Genomic DNA, 19,408 nt, shown 5'->3' on the forward strand with positions numbered 1-19,408 from the left:
GGGAGACCACGCAATTATTATGCCATCATCAAACCCAATGCCCTGCAAAAACTCTGGCCTATTTTTGATTTCCTACTCCTCAATAAGCCTGAAAATATGAACTACTTAACTTAGAAATTTGTGGGTAAGGTTCGTCATGAGAATATCTTTGCAAGACCGTGAATGGACATTCTGTTTCCTCTCTACTAAAGCCAATTGTATACTGAGCCATGGGCTAAGGTTTATTTCTTCTACCTCACCTCTGGAGCTGAGTTTGCCTGTCACATATCTCATCAAAGTGGCATAAATCAGGTTTACAAATGTCAGAGGATTACAGCTTCTTGAGAAATGCAAAGAAAAACTTTTAACCTTTCGGAGTGTCAGGGAAATTCCCAGCCTGGGGAAAATCAACCTCTGCTCTATTTACTATAGATTTCCCAGACATAGGATAAAGAATTACTACCTTTTCATAACTGGCTGACCAGAGCTCCCATTATGAAAGAAGATAAATTATGCTGTGAATTTCTTCACTATTAAAGAGATGCTTTGAGTAAAAGGTTTTCAATAATTACATCCTGTGTTCAGGATGACAGAGAAAGACAAACTCATTAACTGCAATCAGAACATTTGTTCAAATTGTCTACTTGATCACTTAAAAAAAAAAGAGAGAGATTTCTCCATTCCCTATGATTTTTTCCCCATTCTCACCTTGTATTCCATTTTGTCCCATTGTTTCCAGGTGCTTTTTGCATATATTTTTTTAAGTAGGAGGGAGACATTGAAAAAAAAGCAGATCATGGTCAAATTAGATGACAGTTTAAAAATATTTAATTAGGGTAACTAATTTTCTCCACAGGAATTTAGAAAAGATTCATAAAGTTAGAGGTGTCCATATCTAATTTTCTGAGCCACAGTAGATCAAAGGGCTTGTCCTACTCTCTTACAAATATGTTTTTCTTATTATTGTTATGTTTAAGTCAATTTGGGGTTTTCTTGATTGAAATACTGGAATAGTTTCCATTTTCTTCTCAAGATCATGATGTCTAAGGTAAGATTTGGACTCATGAGAATAAATCTTCCTGCTCGATTCATTGTACCACCTGCTTCCACCTACAAACATAGTACAAGAAGAAAAAGTAGTGACTGTGGAGTCAACAGAACTAGTTTCAAATCCTGACTCTGATATTTAATTGTGCTCTTGGGCAAATTATTCAACTTTTCTGACCTCCAGTTTCTTTCTTTGTACAATGGGAAATTGGGACTAAATGGGCCTTGAGATCCCTTCCAGTTCTAGATCTATGATAGGTTCTTCTTCTTTGTTCAGGTAGACTACAAAGACAGCACCAAGGGTAATTATAATTCATTAGACAGCTGTGAAGGGAAAATTTCCTTAAATGTGTTTCCTAATGCATTTCCTTCTCCTTTAACACCTTGTTTCAGTATTCCATCTGAATTAATAGACTCTATTGTGTATGAGAGCTATCTTTGGGATTTTCTGTAGTACCGAAGATTAAAATACTGTCTCTACTGCAAGAAGGGCAACTAAAAAATAGACTACACTTGAAAGCACATGACATATCCCCTATAGAGGTCAAAGACACAGGGAAGGAAGATTTATAATACTTTTGTACTTTTGTAGTAGAAAAGAGCTGAAAAGGAGGGAACAACCCATGGATTGGGAATGGATGAACAAATTTAGAATGGAATGCAATATTATTCTTTATATATTATGGATAAAAATAATTCAGAGAAACCTGGAAAGATGTATATAAACTGATGCAGAGTGAAATTAGCAAATGTCCCATCAATCAACAAGCCTTTGTTTAGTTCTATGTGCTATGTACTATGCTAAGGGATTAGGATTTAAAGATAAAATAAGAAATAGTCCCTGTCTTTTTCATACTAATATTCTAGTTGGATTGGAAGACATCATGTATGTATGTAAGTATATACATGATATATGTGAAATGAATGGTGGTTATGGGAAATAGGGCACTATTAAGATGGAGGAATGGTTGAGTAAGATTAGAAAATGGTTCTTGTAGAGATGTTTCTGGCTCTTGACCTGATTCCTGAAGGAAAACAGGGATTCCAAAAGAACTCTGAGGTGAGAAGGGAAATCATTACAAACTTGGGTTACAGCCAGTGAAAAGCCAAGAGAATAACAGGTAATGGAGTTTTGTGAATAATAAACAACGAGCAGACCTATATGGCTGAATCACAGAGTGGAGGAAAATGTAAAATGACTAGAAACATACAAGGAACAAGGTTGTGAATAGCTTTAAATTTCAAATAGATGAGTTTCTATTTAGTGCCAGAGGTAAAAGGTTGTTACTGGAGTTGATTGGATAGAAGAATGGCATGATCAGATCTGTACCTTAAGCAATAACTTTGACAGGTAGGTGAACAATGGGTTTGGGGTCGGGGGATAGGCTTGAGGTAGGGACATCAAATAAGAAACTATTACAAGTCCCAGTGGAGATGCCATCTTGCACTATAGTGGTGAAAGTAAAACAATTGATGCAAGAGAACAAGATCTGAAAACTAAATGAAATAATAAGTGGGATATGAGAGTGATGAGTTGAGGATGATATGGATATTGTGAACCTCAGTGATACACTTCAATGACTGGAAGGATGTTAGTACCTCTACAATAATAGATAAATTGAGAAATGGGCCAAGTTTGTAGGGAAAATTATTGAGTTCTGCTTTGTATATGTTGCAGTTGAGCTTCTTCTAAGATATCTGGTTCAAAATGTTCTATAGGCAATTAGTGATGCAGGACTGACATTTAGGAGAGAGACAAGAGCTGGATATATTAGTGATCAGGTAAGAAGACAGATGGCAGGGTCTTATAAATAGAGTAAGAGAAGAGAAAATAGAGGTACTGATGACTTTTTCCAGGAATTTGGATAAAGGGGGAGGTATAAAGTGATAGCATTGGTTTTGTTTGTTTGTTTTGTTTTGTTTGTTAATAATGAGGGAAGACTTGAGAGCATCTGTAGGAAACAGGAAAGGAACCAATAAGTAGAGAAAGATTGAAAATTAGAGAATGGAGTCAATAACAATAGAAACAATCTTCTGGAGATAAGATCAAGGATATATGTAGAAGGGCTGGCTTTGGCAAGTCTTCATCAAAGATTGGAATAAAGAGGAAATGGAGCAAGAGGAGGATGTGAGATGAGGAGGATGGGGAAAAAGAATTCTTGGCAAATGGTTTCTAGCAGAAGTAAGAGAACAATTTTCATGATGTCACAGTAAGGTAAATACTTTGCAATACCTTATAATTGTCATCATGTGAATTTATCAGCCTCATAATTCTGATTAATTCAGAGTCTATCAGAAGCTTGTGGCAGTGTTCCTCCAACCTGTTGACAGAGAGGTGGGGGAGTATAAGTGAAAAATGGGGCATATCTTATCGGATGTAGTCAATGTGCTTTTTAAATGTCTTTTTTTTTTTTTTAGCTTTTCTTAACTGTATTTCTTTCTTATAGGAAATAGTCATTTAAATTGAGTTGAAAAGTCATTGGAAATTGATAGTATTTTTTAAAAGAACATTAACAAAATTTTTTTTTAAAATGTCAATTACAAAGGACTTCTGAAAAAAAGATTCTATTCACCTCCAGAGAAAGAACTGATCACTAGAATATATATAGTATGGCATATCTTTATCTATATCACTTATATGTGTCTTTTTATATTTATGTATTTTTTCTTTCCTATAGAGATGGTTAATTTGACATCGAGTAGAGTAAATCTCCATGCTGTGATTAACAGGTAACAAAATCTCTTTCTGCACATATGCAAAAAAAAGTTAAATAAATATAGCTCCACCAATACCACCTTGGTGCCTGGAATTCCCACACTGCTTGCTAAATCAGTCTTTAATTTTAGAAACTTGTTAAAAAGTAAATATTATCTGGGACCAGTTATTAGCAGTAAGCTATTACTACCCATTAACACCTTGGTTCTATAGTTTATTAGATTAGTCCCTAGGGAGAACAAGGCTCTAAAAGAACAGAATATAAGGCAATAAGTATTGGTGAGGAAAGAGAGACAAAATACAAGGAAGGAAAAGAAATAAAAGTATTAGCATTTAAAGAATAATCAAAGGAAATTCCAAATCAATATCCTTGTAGAGTTATAAGAATTAGAGCTAGCAGTGACCTTGAAAATGATAATTCAGGGGCAGCCAGGTGGTGCAGTGGATAGTGCATCAGCCCTGAAGTCAGGAAGACCTGAGTTCAAATCTAATCTCAGACACTTGTGACCCTGGGCAAGTCACTTAACCCCAAATGCCTCAGCAAAAATAAATAAATAAATAAAATAACAATCCAACCCCTTAATTTATACAGACAAGTGAATTAGGACCCGAGAGGAAGGTGGAGTGTATCATTAAACCAGGCCAAGTTCTTCTAAGTCTAAAGTTAGCAAAACCAGGTTTCTAGTGCAGCATCATTGATTCCATGATCAATGTTCTTTCTCCTCCACCACAGCCTCTGTTCTCCTGTTTCATAATTTTGCCTAGAGCTGGCCCTAGTTATGTATATTCAAAGTGTAGGTGGGGGAACAGAAGATTGCCTATTCATAATAAATGATTTGTCCTATCTGAGCACTGGGCAATGAATAAACTTGCTAAGTTTTAATAACTGAGAACAGTTAAGCTTTCAGAAATCAAAGAACTCATCTGACTCATGTGGTTTGGAAAGAAGACTAGGTATCTTATTGTGTAAGCTCCTTCTGAACTAGTTCTAGGATTTTGGACCCATTGCTTTCATTTATGAGTCAGAATTGTGGGAAGAGAAGCTTGGTATTTTCAAGCTGACTTGGAGGGTAAAGGAGGATAGTAAATATTTTTGATAAAAGGGAGAAAAAAAATTACCTGTCAATTCTAGCACCTTCCTTCACCCCACAGCCTAGTGAGGTTCAGCTTTCCCTGGTGTGCTAACATTATATGCATTATATGGTTTTAGGAAGGCAAACAGTATTGAAAGACTTCAAAATTCTAATCAACAAAGTGACCAATAGTAACTTCAGAGATTTAAAAGTAAAGCATGCCTTATGACTCTCAACTGAGAGGTAGAAAAAAATTGGTAAAGAATGACATAAATTAGGCACACTCAATATGTTAATTAGTTCTTCTTAACCATACTTCTTTATAACAAGACAGAATTTAGGGGAAGAAGGAATCAATGGAAAGTGACCACTTTCAGTGTTAAAAAAAAAAAAAAAACACTATCAAAATTGCAGGAATAGTCCTTAGTCTTAGGAATTTGTAATTTCATTAAGAATAACAATAGGATTTCCAGAAGTAGAGCCAAGATGACATATTAAAGAAAGCATTCAGCTGAGCTCTCTTAACATTTCTCTCTAAACTAATTTAAAATAACAGTTCAAATCAAATTATGAAAGAGACAGAATCAGCGGAAGGTCAGAGTGAGATATTCTTCTAGCTGAAGACAATTTAAGAGGTCAGAAAGAGAGATGTGTGACATGGGATGGAAGCTGGCTCAGATGGCTGAAACATCAGTGGTAGAACAAGAGGTGGCAACAGAAGCAGCAACAGCTTTGAGAGCTCTCAGATTACAGCTGATAAGGTGACCTGGAAATTTGTCAGAAAGAGATTTGCCGGAAGCTCTTATATTAGAAGTAGACACAAAATCAGATTCTGTTGGGCAATTCCATTGTCTATACCCACTCCTAAGTTATAGTTTAAGGATGGAAAAAAGCACATTTGATCAAGAGGGAGCTAAAACCATAAAAGAAATATAATTTTTGGTCAGAAGAGATCAGGAATCCTGAGGAACAATATCATTTCTGGTGCCAAGGGCTCAAAGGTGCTTCCTGTTAAGTACTAGAGTACAGACTAGGAAAGCAATAATCATACCCCTTCCCTGATCATACCATCTTTGAAGGAGAGAAAAAGTAAAATCCCCAGAAAGATTTCTGAAAATAGTAATGCAAAAAACTCCTGAAGCTTCAGAAAATGCCCTTTCCTCCAACTAGAAACAGAGTCCAAATTTAACATAAAGTTCTAAAACAAGATAAAGGGCATAAAAATGTGTCAACAACAAGAAGAACCCGACCATAAAAAGCAACTATGATGACTGGGAAGATTAAGACACAAAATCAAAAAGCAATGAATTCAAAACAGCTACAAGCTCAAAGAAAAATGAGACCTGAACACAAACACAACAATAATTCCTGATAGATCTTAAAAGTGATTTTCAAAAATTAAATAAAAGTCACAGTGGAAAAATTAGGTAAAGAAAGAAATGAAAGCTAAGAAAGAAAATTCTGAAAGGATAATTATCTTGGTAAAAGAGGCAAAAATACTAAAGAAAATAATATCTTAAAAAACAGAACTGGTTACATGGAAAAAGAGATGCAAAAGCTCAGAGGAAAAAAACCCCTTTCAAAATTAGAATTAGATAAATGGAAGCTAATGATTCCACAAAGCATCAAGAAACAATAAAACAAAAATCAAAAGAATGGGAAGAAAATGTGATATATCTTATAGGAAAACAACTGACCTGGAAAATAGATTGAAAGGAGATAATTTAAGAATTATCAAAAATTTAAAAAAAGAATTATTGGGTCTGATCACAATCAATGAAAGAGCCTAATATCATATTTGAAGAAATTATCAAGAAAAAGTGTCCTGATATTTTAGAACCAGAAGGTAAAAAAGAATTTGAAAGAAACCACAAATCACCTCATTAAAAAAGAGCTCAAAATGAAAACTCCAGGAATATTATAATCAAATTCCAGAGCTTTTACATCAAAGAGAAAATATTTTAAGAAGCCAGAAAGAAAGCATTCTAATACTGTGGAGCTATAGTTAGGATTTTACCAGATTTAACAGCTATCTTATTAAAGGAATGGAGAGTTTGGAATATAACATTCCAGAAGGCAAAAGAATTAGGATTACAACCAAAATAATCTACCCAGCAAAACTGAATATAATCTTCATGGGAAAAATGAATGAAATAGAGGGCTTTCCAGCATTCCTGATGAAAAGACCAGAGCTGAATAGAAATTTTGACTTTTAAAAACAAGACTCAAAAGAAGTATATAAAAGTAAGAATGAAAAAGAAGTCATAAAGGACTTACTAAAGGTAAACAGTTTAACTGAGTCAATATAATAAATATGACAATTCTACCTAAATTAATTTATTTAATCAGTGCCACACCAAATCACATTACTAAAGGATTACTTTATAGAACTAGAAAAAATGAAAACAAAATTCATGTGGAAGAACAAAGGGTCAAGAAGATAAAAGAATCAATGAAAAAGATGTGTCAGAAGGTTGCCAAATAGTTCCAGATCTCAAACTATATTACAAAGCAATAATCATGAAAACAATCTGGTACTGAAAAATAGAGTGGTAGATCAATAAAATACATTAGATGCACAATACACAGTAGTAAATGGCCATAATAATCTAATGTTTGATAATCTCAAATCCAAGTTTTGGGGGGTAATAACTTCTCATCTGACATCAATTGCTAGGGAAATCAAAAGACAATTTGGCTGAAACTAGGCATAGACCAAGACCTCATACTGTATATTAATATAAAGTCCTAATAGATTTAGATATAAAGGCAAATATCAAGTAAATAAGGGGAGCATGGAAAAATGCAGCTGTCAGATATGTGGATAAGGGAAGAGTTATGACCAAACAAGAGATAGAAAGAATCATGGGCAGTAGAATAGATAATTTTGATTACATGAAATTAAAAAAAAACTTTTCATATAAACAAAACGAAGGCAGCTAAATTTTAAAGGGAAATTAGGAAATTGTGTGTGTGTGTGTGTGTGTGTGTGTGTGTGTGTGTGTGTATGTGTGTGAAATTTACAGCAACTTTCTCTGATTAAGACCTCATTTCTCCAATATATAGGGAAATGAAGCAAATTAGATAAGTGGACAATAGATCTGAAAAGGCAGTTTGCAGAACAAATCAAAGCTATCAATAGTCACATAAAAATATTTCAAATCACTAGTGATTAGAGAAATACAAATTTAAATAACTGAGATACCACTTCTAAGACAGATTTTAAAAAATGACATGCTGGAGGGGATGTGGAAAAATTGACTCACTAATTCATCATTAGTAGAGTTGTTAATTATTCCAAACATTCTGCAAAACAATTTGGAATGATCCCCAAAGTACTATAAAACTACATATCATTTGACCTAATAATATCAATATTAGGTTTGTATGCTAAAGTGATCAAAGGGAAAAGCATCTCTTTTTGTGGCAGCAAAGTATTAGAAATTAATGTGATGCTCATCAGTTCAGGTATGTTCAAACAAATTAAATTGTATTATTATGATGAAATACTATTGAGCTATAAGAATTAAAAAGCCTGGAAAGACGTATGTGAACTCGTGTAAAGTGAAGTGAGCAACACCAGGAGGTTATATATAAAGTAACAGAAATATTATGATGATGATCAACTGTGAAAGACTTAGTTACTCTGCTCAAGACCATGATCCAAAATAATTCCATAGGACTCATGATAGAAAATATTATTCATCTCCAGAAAACTGATGAACTCTGAAAACAGAAACATATCTTTCTTATTTTATTTTTTGTCTGTTTTCTTTTGAAACATGGCTAATAAGGAAATATGTTTTGCATGATTTCAAATGGATAATAGATATTAAATTGCTTGCCTTTTCAAAGAGGGGGTTGGTGTGGGAGAGTGGGAGGGAATTTGGAGCTCCAGTTTTTTAAAAAATCAATGTTAAAATTTTTTAATTGGAAAATATTCAACAAAATAAAAATATATTAAAAAAATGATAACAGTAACTCACGTATGTATTTCTTTAAGGTTTACAAAAGTTTTACAGATAGGATACTCACAAAAGTTTTGAGGGGAAGCTAGAATTGACCCAATAGGCGAAACACTGGACCTGGAGTTAGGAAGACCTGAGTACAAATTTAGCCTCAGACATTCTCTAATTGTGTAAACCTGTGCAATTCACTTGAGCTCTGTCTGCCTCATTTTCCTCATCCCTAAAATACAGATACCTAACTTCTTGGATTATTAAGAGGATAAAATGAAATTTGTAATACACTTGCAACTTTAAAGTACTTATGAATGTTAATAAACATTTTGTTAATTGAGAATTATTGTCTCCATTTTATGAATAAGAAAACCGAGATTCAGAGAGTTTAAGTGGTGTTACAAGGCCATAAATGCTAAAAAGGTTCCTAGGCAGAATTTGTGCGTATATTTTCCTCAGTCTCAGCCTGGTGGTCAAATCACAATAGCACAAAGCACACTAGGGGCCATTAGGTGGTTACAGTGGATGACACATCAATCCTTAAGTCAGGAGAACCTGAATTCAAATGTGGTCTCAGACAGTTCATAATTACTAGTTGTATGACCCTGGGCAAGTCCCTTAATCTCAATTGCCTTGCAAAAAGAAAAAAAGAAAAAAAAAAAAGGAAGAAAGAAAAAAAAAAGGGAGAGAAAGAACACTAACTGGGAAATAGTTGGTTTGGTTTTGTGTCCCAGCTCTGCCATTTATTAGCTGTATGGTCATGAATAAATCACTTATCCTTCCTGAGGTACTCTTTCTTCATCTATCAAATGAGAGCTTTAGACTACATTAATCAGTCAATCAATATTGATTAAATATCTATGTGTCAGGGATATAATTATGTGCTAGAGATATAAAGAAAAGCAAAAAACATGATCCCTTCTTTCAAGGAGTTTACAATCTAATGAGGAAGAAAAATGAACCAGGAGCTGACACCTCTAGGTTCATGTACCAGCTCTACCACTGACTAGTTTTGTTATTTGACCTTGGCTAAGTCATTTAAGCATAGCTCAGTAGAAAGAGCTTTGAAACTGGAGTCATAATACCTGGGTTCAAATCCTGCTATTTACTTATTTTTGATCAGCAAGTTATTTAATACCTCTGGACCTCAGTTTCCTTATCTATAAAATAAAAGGATTGTACAAGATGAACCTTGAGGTTTCATCTAGTTCTAAAGTTATGATCCTATAGTACTCTTTGGGCTTCAATTCCTCCATTTGGACAAAAGAGGAATTTTGCATTAGATCAGGGGTCCTTAACCTAGGATCCAAGATCTTTTAAAAATGTTTTATGATTTATCATATATTATTATATTTACAAATATAACAATTTATTATTATATGCATAATAATACTTATATTTATAAATATAATAATATATTATATATTTTAATGTAACTAATGTTACATTACACAAAAAATGTAGTCCTATATCTTTTGATGAATTTAAAAACATTATTCTAATAAGGAGGCCATAGACTTCACCAGGCTGCTGAAAGAAATAAAGGTTAAGAACTTCTTGGATTAGATCATCTCTAAGGTCCCTTTGACCTCTGATAATATATGAATCTATATCTGTCAAAACACTTTGAAAACTACTAAGCCTTAGAAAAACAAAAGGCATTGTTACAATAATAATTATTAAGAAGGACTTTTCCTTCCCCTATTATTTTTGGTTTTTCCTCCTCACCCAATTTAAAATTTAAAAAAAGATGGGAAGGAAGGAAGGGATCAAGGGAACAAGGAAGGGAGGAAGAAAGAAAAAAGGAAAAGAAAAGAAGAAGTAAAGGAAAGGGAAAAGGAGGGGAGAAAAGAGGAGAGGAGAAAAGAAAGAGAAGAGAAGAGGAAAAAAGAAGAGGGGATGAGAGGGAAAGAGAAGAGAGGAAAAAGTAGATGATGGAAGGGGAGGGGAAAAGAGAGGAAGGGAGGAAAAGAAAATGCTTAGACCTTTGGCAGCTTAAATAACCTGGCCTTGGCACATGAGCTTTACTTCCCTCAAAGACCACTCAATGGAAAAGGAAATACTCTGACAAACACAAGGAAAAGATACCCAGAAATACAGACTTCCCTAGTCTAAAAGCTTGTGAATATGTCCAAATCCATCTTTGTACCTCCCTCAGCATATAGCCCTGAGTTTCCCCATTAGAGGGATTTAATAAATATCTGGAATGTTGATTAAATGGCCCCAATTAGGGGCAGTTCCCAATGATCCTAATGCTGAATGTTTAAACTGTAAGGCTAGTTCAGGGACACCCATTCCAATAGACATTTGTCAAATAGGAATCTGTAGACCATTTTAGCATTTGGAGCATTAATTAGCCAAACCAGCTATTACAGAGGAAGCTTCCTTCCCATTGTTTTAGCAATTCCAGTGAGTTCATCTCCCCTCAGGTTCTTCTCAGAAAAAAGAAAAAGGGAGATTAAAAGAGATATTTTAAGTACTATTCAAACCTTTAAATAAAGGACAGATAAAAATCTAAAATATTATATGAGATTGGATAGACAGTTATTTAACCCATCTTCCTTTAGCTACCTTAGACTTTGATATACCTCAAAAATCATCCATTAAATTCCTAATTGTACAATTTACTGAGCTTGATTTCTTCTTTAAATATGACTGGATTGATCCATCACACCCCACCTTCCCTCTCATTTCTCATCCCCCCACCTATAGCACCTCAGATAGCATCAAGGTAGTAGAATCTTCTTGGGTTCCTTTCCCTTTGTAAATGAAGATGTAGATCCATTTGGACTGAAGCAAACCCAAGCTTGAACCTCAATAACCACAGCATTAGGGTACGCAGAATTTTCTGTCTCTTAAGATGTTATAGCCTGATCGGTCTCCCAGAAGTCATAGAGAAATTCAGCAGGATTGAAGACTGTTGTTTTTTTATTATATATCAAAAATTCAGCGATTATTTGTAGAACATTGCTTAGAAATTTTATCTCCCCATAAAATTATATTTAACTGAAATAAAAAATATGCAACACCAATATTTATGTATATATATGTTTTCACATGTATGTATGTACACACATGTATGTATATATGTACATATCTATTATTAAGAAAAGTAATTTTCTTTCTAAGCTTGTTTTTTTTGTTGTTCTGTACATTTTTGTTCTCTAGGTACCCTTAGGAACAAACTGTTACACCAAGAGCTCTACAAAGAACACTACATAGACTCTGGACATTGGAAGGACCTTAGAGGTCATCTAACCCAACCCTCTACACCATGATCATAGTCAGCAATCATTCAATCTATTCTGAACATTCTAGTGTTGGGGAACTCACTATTTCCCAAGGTTATTCAAAGATAAAGTAGTTTTTAAGCCTTAAAGTGCTGAGTTCTCCTTTTCCTCCATATTTTTTCCTTTTATTCTCTCCTTTCTCACCTTCTCTAACTTTTTCTTGTCTCTTCCTCCTCATTGGGAAGCAGTCATTTGGGAAAGTCAAAAGGCTTTCAGTGTTGGGGAATTACTTAACCAACTAAAATGTGCTTATTAAAGGAGCTCCATACCAATGTGTACAAAAATAAAGCTCATGTAAAAAAGAAGAAAAAAACTATTAACCAATCTATAAATACTAACATTTCTATCTCCTGTAGATTCAGTTTTCTTCACAGATCATCTACTTCTGGGACTTTGGGTTCTTGTGGGATGGGGATGATTCTGGGTTTTCAGAGGTGATGCCAATGAAGCTCAGGGAGGTCCTACCAAACTATAAAAGCTGAGAGAAGGAGATTGGTGATGACCTTTTGCGTCTATTTTCTAAAGGCCTGATTAGGTAAATATGGATATAATGGTTCCAAGATGGTAGAAAATTCTCACAGAGATTCTCAAAATCTATCTCCTTAGTTGTGGAAAGGTTGTATTGGTAGAAGGAAGATCCATAAAATCAGATATCCTTGAAGAGGTTTATCTCCAATCTAATTGGAGTAGAAATCACAGACAAGAGCTCTGGGAGTTTTAAATCCAAGTAGTCTAATGGGAAGTTATCATCTTCTGAGGGGAACTCATCGGCTCTCTTCTGAGAATTTCAGAAGACTTTGTGGAAGAGACAAAAGTTTAGATACCAATTGAATAAGAGTTAAGGACCATGGCATATTAAAATGAGGAGTAAGATATTCTGAGAAGACTAGTGTACTAGAAATTAATAAGCATTAAGTAAGTGCCTGCTGTGTATAGACAATATACTAGATTCTGAGTATACAAAGACAAAAATGAAAACTTCCTTGCTCATTCTATCCGAAGAGACAACATATACAAATATAGGTATAAGCACAAATTGTCATCATCCTGGGCATAAGAGACATTACTCTGGAATTCTCCACTAGTGATTATATATGTGGAACTGGGATTTGGGGTACTGCTTTATGAGGATTTCTGGAAGATACAAGAAAGAGAAAAGCTTGATCAAAAGAGCAGAGTTTGGTCTCTACCTTGAATCATCCCAGATTTTTTACCTTCACTTTTCAAATAGAGAGAGATACTGTGGAGGACTGTGTTGTTGTTGTTGGGAACATGTTGGTGATGTGACTGACCCGTTGTCCCTGAAGAACCAGTTTCCTTCTCTTGTGATTTTGAGAAAGGAAAGCCATTAACATTAATTACATTGCTTCTCTGCAGTTTTTATTTCAGCTCTTCCCTGAAGAGGAGGCAGTCTGAAATAGGTAGATTGGAGAGAAAAGTATTCACATGTGCAAAAATGTTTGTAGCAGTTCTTTTTGTAGTAGCAAGGAATAGAAATTGAGTGGATGCCCATCATTTGGGGAATAGCTGAGTAAGTTGTGGTATTTGAATAAACTGGAATATTATTGTTCTATAAGAAATGGGATGAGCACGCTGATTATAGGAAAGTGTGAAAGATTTATATAAACTAATGCTGAGTGAAGTAAGCAGAACTAGAAGAACATTGTACATAGCAATAACAAGATTATGTGATAATTAACTATGATATGTTTATGTTCAGGCTAGCTTTCTGGAGGACCTCGGGATCAGCCCGAGTCTTTTGTCTTAGTGGAGAAGTGATAAAGGCAGGACAGCCACCACGAGGCTGGTCAAAGAATGTCTATCTTCTGGTCCTTCTTAGCCCTTATATACCTTATTGTAATTACCTCATTACAGCATACTGATTATGTGTGAACTTAAAGAACCATTATATCATCATACTAAATACTAAGTATATATGTGAACTAGAGAACAATTATCTCGTCAATTCCACTGAGTTTCAATCCACCTTGTTTCAAGTATACTTCTCCAGAATTCTGGCTCTCTACAATGATAGCCTTAGCTCTTCCCAGCAATTTAGTGGAAAATGCTAGCCACTTCCAGAGAGAGGACTATGGAGATTGAATGTGGATTGAAGTATACTATTTTCACCTTTTTATCCTGTTTGCCTTTTCTTTCTAATCGTGGTAATGGTGGTGCTGCTGGTGGTAGTGGTGTAATAGTAGAGGGGATGCGGAAAAGGAGGAGGAGAATAATAGTAGCAGTAGCAGTAATAGTAATAGCAATAGCAGTAGTAGTGGCAGTGGCAGTAGCAATAGTAATAGCAGTAACAGTAGCAGTAGTAAGACAGTAGCAGTAGTAAGGCAGTAGCAGTAGCAGTAGCAGTGGCAGTAGTGGTAGTAATAGCAATAGCAGTAGCAGTAACAGTAGCAGTAGCAGTAGCAGTAGCAATAGTAATAGCAGTAACAGTAGCAGTAGTGAGACAGTAGCAGTAGCAGTAGCAGTGGCAGTAGCAGTAGCAATAGCAGTAGCAGTAGGAGTAGTAGCAGTAGCAATAGTAATAGCAGTAACAGTAGCAGTAGTAAGGCAGTAGCAGTAGCAGTAGCAATAGTAATAGCAGTAGCAGTAGCAATAGTAGTGGCAGCAGTAGCAGTAGCAATAGCAGCAGTAGCAGTAGCAGTAGCAATAGTAATAGCAGTAACAGTAGCAGTAGTGAGACAGTAGCAGTAGCAGTAGCAGTGGCAGTAGCAGTAGCAATAGCAGTAGCAGTAGGAGTAGTAGCAGTAGCAGTAGCAATAGTAACAGCAGTAACAGTAGCAGTAGTAAGGCAATAGCAGTAGCAGTAGCAGTGGCAGTAGCAGTAGCAATAGCAGTAGCAGTAGGAGTAGTAGGCAGTAGCAGTAGCAATAGTAATAGCAGTAACAGTGCAGTAGCAGTGCAATGTGCAAGGTAAGCAGTAGCTGCAAGGTATGTAGCAGTAGAGCGTGAGTCAATGAGCGAGCAAGCAGGCAGTAGTAGCAGTGCAGTAGCACATAGAACAGCAGTAACAGTAGCAGTAGTGAGCAGTAGCAGCGTAAGGCAGTGGCAGTAGCATAGCGATACAGCAGAGCAGAGCAGTAGCAGCAGATGAGCAGCATAGTAACAGCAGAGTAAGCAGTAGGTAAAGCAGTAGCAGTAGCAGAGCAGTGGCAGCGTGGTAGCAAAGAATAGCAGCAGCAGAGAGAGTAGCAGTAGCAGTAGCAATAGTAATAGCAGAACAGTAGCAGCAGTAGTACAGGCAGCAGTCAGCAGTGGCAGTAGCAGTAGCAATAGCAGTAGCAGTAGGAGCAGCAGTAGCAGTAGCAATAGTAACAGCAGTAACAGTAGCAGTAGTAAGGCAATAGATAATAGCAGCAGCAGTCAGCAAAGCAGTACAGTGGAGAGCAGCAGCAACACATAAATAGCAGAACAGTAGAGTAGTGCAGCAGATAGCAGTCAGTAGCATAGCAATAGCAGCACAGTAGGTAGTCAGTATGCAGTAGCGAGCAAGGCAGTAAAGCAGCAAAGCAGCAGTAGTTGTACAGCAGTAGCAGCTGCAATAGTTAGCACAGCAACGTATGCAGAGCAAGCAATAGTAAGCAGTAACAGTAACAGCTAGTAAGTGCAGTCAGCAGCAGTAGCAGAGTAGTGTAGTTAACAGTAAGACAAGAGCAAAGTAATAGCACAGTAGCAGCAGTAAGCAGTAAAGCAAGTGTCAGCAGTCAGCAGCATAGTAATAGCAATAGCAGAATAGTGGCAGCAGCAACAGTAAGTGGCAAACAGCAGTAGCAGGCAGCACAGTTAGTGGTAGTAGAGACAGCAATAGCAACAGTACAGCTAAGCAGCAGCTGTGCAGGCAGTGGCAAAGCAGCACAGCAGGCAGCATGGACAGCAGCAGGTGAGCATGGGGCTGAGCAGTGGCAGGCAGCAGGCAGTGGCAGCATGGCAGAGCAGTGGCAGTTGGCAAGCACAGCAGCAGTGCAGTGCAGCTTGCAGCAGTAGCAGTAGCAGCAGTGGTGGCAGTGGCAGTAGCAGTAGCAGTAGTAATAACAATAGCAGTAGTAGTAGTGGGTGGTGGTGGTGGTAGTGGTGATGGTGATAGTGGTGATAATGGTGGTGATAAAAATAATAAATTAAATGACAAGAATCACCACACATTATCAATTTCCCCTCTAGTTTATTTGTGGGTGAAGAATTATATGGCAAGGTGCTCCTCAATATACACTCAGCAAGGTAACAATATTTCATGTGGGAACAATTCCACCCATTGTCACTAGATTATCTCTATCTTACATAAGAATATGCAAAATACATACATATTAATTTGTAATTTACATTTAGCAGTCAAATAGTATACCTAATAGGATTTAGAGCTAGGAAAAAAGCTTAAAGATTTTCTCTAGATGGGGAATCTGAAGAACAAGGAAAAGTGATCTATTTAAAATACTTGCAAGATCTACCTCACAACATTGTTGCAAGCAGTGTTTAATTCTCCCATATAAACTGCCATAGAAATGTGATCTCTTGTTATTCTCCTTTGAGTGGCAGTCACTTTGGAGAAGGCTTGGAGGTGGGAATAAGAGGACAAGATTGGGGGAGTGGGGTGGGAGAAGTGGTCAGAGCCACCAATTCAGACTATTCTCTATTAAACCATCCTCTGCATGACATTCTGTAGAATCAGAAAACACCTACTTCAGTAATGTTATAGGGAAAAGCCCCAGGCAACTGTGCTCCTCTCCCTTTTGGGACCTAGATGGATTGAGTGGCATGGATACAAAAATAACCCCCAGCTGCTAGGGCAGCTATAGAGAGAATGGAAAAGTCCCAGGCACCACACAGGGAGGTGAAGGAAGAGAGGGTCGAGCAGCCCACTCAGGGAAGCATCTGATGCTTCAAGATTCTTCCTCCCTCTGGAAGTGTGGCAGCTGCTGCCAGGAGGGAGAAGAGGAGGCTTACATCCCACACACTTACTAAGTGCAAAAGAATTGCCAGTTGAAGGAGGATAAACTCAGGATAGGCCCACGGAACCTTCTCTTGCATTTTGGTGGCCCAATACAGTTTAAAATTCAAATGGACAAATATTTGCCATGACAACAACTACTTCGAATGATGATGATAATACTAGCAATAAGGATAGGGACTGAATCTGTGGTTTAAATAGGATAAGGAATTTCCAGATGGAGATACTCCCTCTACCAAAGCAGGTCAGCACCTTCTCTGAAACTCGGAATCTAAAAGAGTTGCTGGGACACTGAGAAGCAAGAAGGCAGAAAGGAAAGAAGAAAGCTAGGAAGGAAGAAAAAAGAAAAGAAGGAAGGAAAGGAGGATGAAGAAAGAAAGGCTGGAAGGGAGAGAAGAGAAAAGGAGAGGATAAAGGAAGGAAAAAAGGAAGGGCAGAAAGGAGAAAACAAGAAAGTGAGGAAGAGAAGAAAGTAAAAGAATGAAAGGCAGGGAGGAAATGAAGAAAAAGAGCAAAGAAAGAAGGAAGGAAGAATGGAGAGAAGGGAAGGGGGAAAAGAAGAAAGGAAAGAAGGGAGGGGAAAGAAGAAAAGGAAAAGGGGGGGAAGAAGAGAGGGAGAATGAAAAGAATAAGAGGAAGGAAGCAAGGAAGAAACAGACATTTAAATGCCTACTAAATTCCAGAGGCTATACTAAATGCTTTATAAACATTATCTTATTTGATTCTCCCATCAGTCTTCAGAAGTAGGTGCTATTATTACTTCCATTTTACAATTAAGGAAATTGAGGAAGACACAGGTTAAATGACATGGCTAGTATGTGTTGGAGGCAAGATTTGAACCTGTTTTCCTGAACCCTGGGCTCAATGCTCTAGCCATTATGTCACCCTTAGAGGTTAAGTGATCTGTCCACATAAGTGTATATGAGGCATGGGAAGCCAGTATTTTAGACACCAAAGTTATCTATTTTTGTTTATACTCTGGCTTTCACTTACTGACCAATACTAGGTCTTAAACTAGGTAAGAGACTATTCTCTGCCTCATTTATCATCTAGTCATTGGTTGTTGCCTCTGTCAGATTGAGACCTGTTGAAGACCTTAGTTTAAAAAGACCAAGGTCTCACTGCATTTCCAGTTGTCTTTATCTAGATCTGGCCACTGGACTCAGATGGCTCTGGATGAGCAAGTGAAACAAGTGACCTTGCACAACCCTCCCTCACTTAATCTAATTCACTTGCATGTCATGGCATCACCTCCCTGATGCCATGATTTCTTTTGAGAATGAAGGATAAACAACAGCAAAAACAATTGCCTCTCTAATACAAAATACGAATAGTAATAAATCAAAATGTTAAACTAAATGGAAAGAACTCCCATAGATATTCTTAGATTTCTTGATATGCTAATTTTGACAGAAATGCTCTTGGAACAAATTGACTCTATTTAACAGAGTAATACCAATAGTTGATGATAGGTTTATACTACTGGACTTGCTGAATGTAATCAAAATTGATTTACTTGTAATTAACAAGTTCCATCACATCTATCAACATATCATTTCTGGCACATATCCTTCTCTCTCAATCCTGCCACCTCTCTAGATCAGACCTTCTCTGCCTCCTGCCTTAACTATTGCCATAGCCTGGCAATAGTTAAGTTAATAGTCATCTTCTATCCAACTGCAAAATTCATCTTCCTAAAGCACAGATGTGATTATGTCATCTCTACTTAATAAACTCCAGTGGCTCCCTCTCATTTCAAATATGAAAAAATAGAGTATATGAAAAATCAATAAATCAATAAAATGTCCAAAATTATCAGCAATTTCTCCATTTGGGTTTTATAGTTCTTCAGGTAGCCACCTGGTACTGGTTAAAGACCTGAAGTTAAATCCAGGCTCAGTGACTTACTAGTTGCACAATCCTGGACAAGTCATTTAATCTGTATCCCTCAGTTTCTTATTTGTAAAATGGAAATAAAATAGCACCTACCTCATAGTATTGTTGTGAGGACCAAATGAGATAATATTTGTAAAAGCACTTAGAACAGAGCCTGGCACGTAGCAGCGTGCTACGCTGCTTATTCTTTTCTCCACTTCCCTTCAAAACCTGAACCTTCCTACTTTTCCAATCTTTTTTTTTAATAACTTGATTCCTAATTTGATGTTCCTTAACCAACAGGCTCTATCTCCCAACACTAAATCTTTTTATTGGCTGACTCTTATGTCTAGAATTATTTCCTTTCTTATCTCTACCTCCTAGCTCTTTTGGCTTCCTTCAAGTATCAGCTCAAATTCTACCTTCTACAAGAAGTCCCCCTTAATGTTAGCACTTCCCTGTGAGATTACTCCCCAATTTATTGTGACCATATTTTGTTTGTATATAGTTAT

This window comes from Sarcophilus harrisii, chromosome 1 (assembly GCF_902635505.1).
Source record: "Sarcophilus harrisii chromosome 1, mSarHar1.11, whole genome shotgun sequence".
NCBI lineage: Eukaryota > Metazoa > Chordata > Mammalia > Dasyuromorphia > Dasyuridae > Sarcophilus > Sarcophilus harrisii.